Genomic DNA, 6,742 nt, shown 5'->3' on the forward strand with positions numbered 1-6,742 from the left:
GATACTTTTGATCCTCTAATGTAATTTTTGCTCTGAGCACTTGTTCACTGATATTATGAAAATGCTTCTTGTTCAGACTCTTAAGAGAACCCTTCAGCAACTTGAGCTTAGAATATACTGATTACATAGAGTATCCCTCAATGGATGAATTCCAAGTATTTGAAACTATATCAAGAAAACTAGGATGATTAGTCCACATTTTATAGAATTTGAAAGGTTTTTCCCTTGCATACTACTCTTAAAAATTGTTATTAAGCCTGGAGAATGATCAGAGAAGTTTGGGAGCAAATTCAACTTGACTTGCATTATACATATTAATCCAGGCGTCATTAACCAAAGCCTTGTCAAGTCTACTCCAAACTCTAGTGTTTGATTCTTGCTTATTGTTCCAAGTATAAAAACATATTGTAGTTTTCAAGTGAGAGAGAAAACTGTAAAACCCCGTAAATTTGAATATTTTATGATAAATAATGATAAATATGTTATATAGTGAAAAATAACATATCTTGATGTTTGAGTATGTAAGAATTGATTTGAGATCAATTCAATGTATATTTATAAAAATATGAGTGCAAATGCATAAAACATGCACAAAGGCCAAAAGAGTGAAAATTTGGGAATAATGACCAGTTAAGAGTTTCTATATTTTACACACCGATGCAGTCAGAATCTGGAAAAGTGTAAAGACCAAAGTTGTAGGTCTCTTCAATAAATTTTAACAAATCTTAGATCACCTCATTCCGAGATCGGATGAGAAAGTTATAGTCTTTTTACCAAACCCCAATCTAAGCATGGCCCAGAAACCTGCGCAGTCGACCGCTGGGCGAATCTGTTTCTACCAGGTTTGTTTCAGGTTGGTGTTTGTTGGAAAATTGCAGTAAAAAGACAATGAAAGAAAATTTGACTTGTATTCCTCTCAAAATCAATTACAATTTGGATTCCGATTACAAAAGAGAGGAGAATGAATTTGATTCTCCCCTTTGTTTAATTCTGGGTTCTTCACGGTGGCGATGAGATGCCTCTCTCGAATGCTCGCGTCGAGTTTGCTTCTCGTTGACGATCCGCACGTCTTGATTCACTGGAACGTAGTCTTCTCCTCACGATTTGACGCTGTGGAGAACTTGCGTGGCAAGTCTTAAAAATAACTCTTGACGAGTTAATAACTCAGAGTGAGTTTTAGAAGAACTTGCAGAGCAAGTTTTGAACTCTGATCGAGTTGATAACTCTGAATGAGTTGATAACTCTGAACGAGTTTGAAACTCTATGGAAGAGTTGATTTAACCGAAAGTCGGTTAATAAGCCAAGGCCGAATGATTTCAAAGGCTTCAATCAAAGCCTTCCAAAATGATTCAAGAGCTCCTTCAAGTCGCCGATCTCCAAAGCTCTCTGTTGCTGCAGAAAGCTCAAAGATGCCCGATCAAGGATCCCCAAAATGTCAGCCAAAAAAGAGCCCCTGAACTCAGTTGAGTTTCCCCCTATTTATAGGGGATTTAGGGGTGTAACCGCCCCCTTAAATCTCTCCTTAATGAGGGTTTAATGGGGTGTAACTGCCCCCCATAAATCTCTCCATGATAGGGTAGTGATCCCCTAAAATCTTGGGGAGAAAACGGTTCTGGAACCGTTCAAATCGTGCTTGAACGAGTCAAACGCTGAAAACAGCGTTCTGGGCCCGAACTGTGCGTTTCTGGACCTGAAAACGCACAGTTGGGCCTGAAAACGCACAGTTGGCTTGAAAACGCACAGTTGGCCAGAAAACGCACAGTTGGCCTGAAAACGCACAGTTGGCCTGTTTCAGGCTGAAAACACACAGTTGGCCTGAAAACGCACAGTTGGCCTGTTTCAGGCTGAAAACGCACGGTTGAGGCTGAAAACGCACAGTTGGCCTGAAAACGCACAGTTGGCCTGAAAACTCTGCGTTTTGATGTTATATCACGAGGATAACCTCTGCGTTTTGAGGTTATAACGCTGGTTCGACCTGTGCGCTTTGACTCTGTAATGCAGAGGCGAACCTTAGGCGGGCTTGGCGAGCTTCAGGCTAAGTCCAATGTTCTGACGAAGTCCAGTCTTGCAGACGGACCTCAGAACATAACTTGCTACGAAGAACAGGTCATAACTTTCAAACCGTAAGTCGGAATTGGACGAATTATATATGAAAATCGGCTATCTCGACGAGACGGGGCCATCCGAATTGAGCCGAAGGCTTCGGTTCGCTTCCTCCATTTCAACAAATTCCTTACGGTTTGAGAGATATCTGCATTCTAATATGAAGAGACCGTCAATTTGTAGTCTCTTTTGCTAGAGCTTTGCACAGATCGTCCTCTTATAATCTTCGTCTTGGCTCCTTGAAAATATGAGAGTCGTCAGATTGTAACTCCCGATGTTGATTATGAATGCTGTTGAATTAGAGTTTTTCATCAGTTGTCGTGAAGGTCGTCAGATTGTAGCCTTCTACGTGAAAGTCCTCAAATTGTAGCCTTCTGGAAGTCGTCAGATTGTAACTTCCATCATCGGTGTTTGATGGGGGATCAACTATCTATTGTGATTTTTAGACAGCCTACAGAACCCCCTCCAAAGTTTTCGAAAGTTCGCGGTTGACTGGGACGAATTTTCGGAATACTTTGGATCTCAACTCTGATCTTGGAGCTGTTGATTCCTTGTCACAAAGGAGTTGTTCTCTGCACTCGCTTCGAAGGTAGCTTGGTTGAAGGGATTTTCCATGCATGACTTGTGTGAAGGTATGCGCCATAATCCTGCTTCTGGAATGTGGGGGTGGACCCTGCATTTTGAACTTGAGATGCGGGTTTCACCGTTGCATGTTGAATTTGGAACACAGGTGTGACCTCAGCGTTTGGTTTTTTGCATCGCGGGTCAACGTTTTGACTTAAGACATGGAAGTGGCTTCCGTGCATTTTTGACTAAGTCTTTGAGACTTGTCTTTGGCGCATCTGTTTTAAGTCTCGACTCACATCTATTAAGCTGATGGGCCTGCAAATGTGCGTAGGATTTTTGGCAAACCCTCAGCCATCAACGGATTTGATAAGCCTTTACCGACTACCGTTTGAGTCGGGCTAGCATGTGAATTATCTAGGTCCGTTCCACATGTAACGTTGTGCTAAGAGAATGAACTCTCTTAGTCTTGATGCTATGATTTTGAATACATAGACTTTGTCATTTTGACGGGAAAAGACTAACCGGCAACGCGTGTTAGGCGTAGACTTATCTCTATTTAGGGATCGACTAAAGATACTGCATTTCTGTCAAAAAGGCTAGGCGTAGGGGTTGACAGAATTGAAGACGATGGGGACCTCCAAGCTTTAAAGAAGCTTTAAAAATAAGAAGGAATCTTTGCATAGTGCCAGAAAAACTCTATACAAGGAGAAGAAGTTGACCTAAAGATACTGCATTTCTGTCAAAAAGGCTAGGCGTAGGGGTTGACAGAATTGAAGACGATGGGGACCTCCAAGCTTTAAAGAAGCTTTAAAAATAAGAAGGAATCTTTGCATAGTGCCAGAAAAACTCTATACAAGGAGAAGAAGTTGAAGCATTTGGGGAGGCGTTTTTGGAGAGTTGAAGTCTTATCCTCTCTGGTGGGAATTAAAATTCAATTCAAGGAAAGCAGTAAAACCAAAGTAGTGCTTATGATTAAAGCGATAAGGCTGAATAATAAAATGCTTAGAATTAAAGCTAGGAAATAAAAGTAATCAAGCATGCAGTATATGTAGTAGTTTTTAGCATGGGTAAGAAATAGCGTAGTTGCTCCTTTTTCAGGATTAACCTTAGCTAAAGGTGTGAGAGTATTCATGGCTTTATAGCAGATCCTATAGGTTAAAGCAATATTCTCAGAATTTATATCCATATTAAATCCAGAGGTTTGAAGATTTAAAGTTAACACTTTAAGGATACCAGGGTCTGATAAAGAGACTGAAAAATTTGGAAAGGCATTGAAGAAGATAGGACCATTGCTCAGACTTGATTCAATTAGACCAATTAAAGAGTCTGTAAAAACAGAGAACCTTCCGTCTCGTAAGCAAACAAGAACAGAGGTGTTAATGCCTTTTCTGGTAAGGGGTCTAATAGATACTTGAACTAAGCCAAGATGAAGGAATTTAAGAGTGGGATCATCAGTGATTCTTCTGATGTCGTTATCACTAAGTAATTGTAATTTCTCTGTGTGAGAAGTTACAGTTTTTGTTTTTTCAATAGTTTTGACATGATATGATGTTTTTAGTTTAAAACCTTCCTTACAATAAATATCATTAGTACTAACTTTAGGCATTTTCCAATTTTGAATAGTTTGGTCAATATTTTCGAAATCTAAAGATTCTGAGTTTTTAACCGACATAGTTCTAACAAAGGTATTCTTTTTGTCAGGAGAGAGATAGCTTAGAAGCTTAGGCATCTTAAGAAAGACTTTAAAACCCAACCTGTCAACAGCAAGGGATGAACACGGACAGAAAGGCCCTAGACGCAAACAAAGCTTAACGGGCAAAACCGTGTGAACTGCGACAACTAGTTAAGGATAAAAAGACTTTAAGCAGAAAGCAAAAGATCAAGCTAAAAATTAAGCATAAGAAGAACTCTAAAAAAGTTCGCTATGTCCCCACCAGTCAACAACACCGGATGAACACAGAACAGAGCTGTGTAAGTTGCGACTACGGCAAGTAAAAAGAGAACAAAGAAAGAGGACTAGAAAATGCTACAGATTCTAGATCATACTAGAAAAATATAGAGAATTAAAATTCAATTCAAAGAAAGCAGTAAAACCAGAGTAATGCTTATGATTAAAGCGATAAGGCTGAATAATAAAATGCTTAGAATTAAAGGACTAGAAAATGCTACAGATTCTAGATCATACTAGAAAAATATAGAGAATTAAGAAAATGCTACAGATTCTAGATCATACTAGAAAAATATAGAGAATTAAAATTCAATTCAAAGAAAGCAGTAAAACCAGAGTAGTGCTTATGATTAAAGCGATAAGGCTGAATAATAAAATGCTTAGAATTAAAGCTAGGAAATAATTCATATACCATTAACTTATGGTAACTACTGATTAATATCAACGGCTGATACCAACCGTGACCAGGACTTGTTTAGCCACTAGTACGATAGAGCTAGCTAGTGGGGATTACTGTGTAGACGGAGGAGAGGATATATCTATTGTTTATAGCTATATCTTCTTCTTCGTTCACATGTATATCAAAAATAAAAGAAGAAAATATAGAGATGAATAGTAAAAATGAACAGTAAAAGTGTGAACAGTAATGAACAGTAACAGAGACGGAAATGAACAGTAACGGAAGCAAACTAGATATATTTACATAAGAGTTTTACAAACTAGGAAGAAATCAAACTTAAAAACTTACAGACCGAAAGCTGGTAGATCCTGCTGGAACTAGTAGTAGAGCACACAAAACACTCAAAAGAAAGATTAAAGCAAAGCTCACTCACACTCAAACTAAAACTTAAAACTAAAAAGAGGAAACTGGAGGGATTCCACAAGAGAGGATAAGACTTCAACTCTCCAAAATGCCTCCCCTAACCCTTCAACTTCTTCGCCTTTTATAGACTTTCTAAGGAACTATGCGGAGATTCCTTTTTTGACTTTACTGTGCAGAGATTTAAAGGCTTCTTTGACAAGGCTTGGACTTTTCTGTGCAGAGATTCTTTACTTGACAAGACAAGGCAAGGGTGTCCCACCTTCTTCAATTTTGTCAGAACCTAGTAGCGTAGCCTTTTTGACTAAAATTGCTTCATCCTTAAGCATCCAAAGAGGAATCCAAAGCTGCAAACTGTGCGTAGGTAGTTATTTTATTTACAAGCTGCTTCTTTTAGCTGTGGAAGAAAATTATAAAAGTTAGATATTTTAAACTTTTGGGAAAGGCAATGTGTGATCGACTTAGTGTTTAAGCCGTTGATATTAATCAGTAGTTACCATAAGTTAATGGTATATGAATTTTACCATAAGTTAATGGCGAATTTTACCATATGTTAATGGCGAATTTTACCATAATGGTATATCATAGATCAATACCGTAACAATCATCGCCATTGTTATCAAAACCATCTTCACTATCCATGGGAGTATCTTCAAGCGCGGGTTCATCTTTTATTTTAACAGGCTCTGATGTCTCGGCAGGCTCTGATGTAGAGGACGTGGTATCCATTGGTGCTAGTATCATTAGCATTTCGTCATAAGTTAATGACTTTAGCTTTTCTTCACTCGCATTTGGATATTGTAGCGCAAATTTGTCATAAATACTTTCTTGTATAGCCTTCATATCAGATCTTCTAGGATTTGATTTTAATCCATATTCTGGGCTATAGTCTGGAAGCAGGGAGCCTTTTCTTTCATTAAGATAGTTCGCAATATTCCATTTATCATACCATTTTACAGAAATACTTCTCGCAAAATAAGATGGTGTACCGTTAACACAATCCCAATCCCATTGCATAATCCAGGGCAGACCAAATTCCATAGATATTTGAAGTATATCTAGTGGAGATATATTTTTTCCTTGTTTTTTAAGGATTTCTTTTGGCATAATTTCTTTGATGGCTCCAAATTTAGCCCAGAAGGTTTCAATAAACCAATTTGGTAGACACATTTGATTCATAAAACGTATCCACCATGAATGCTTTCCCAGATGATTTTGAATGTACAGAACATGTTCCCAAGCAGCTTGATAGTCCCAGTAATTGTATTGTTGGGGACCAATTAGAGTTTTTTCTTTAAACTTTC

Source organism: Asparagus officinalis, chromosome 7 (assembly GCF_001876935.1).
Source record: "Asparagus officinalis chromosome 7, Aspof.V1, whole genome shotgun sequence".
Classification (NCBI taxonomy): Eukaryota; Viridiplantae; Streptophyta; class Magnoliopsida; order Asparagales; family Asparagaceae; genus Asparagus; species Asparagus officinalis.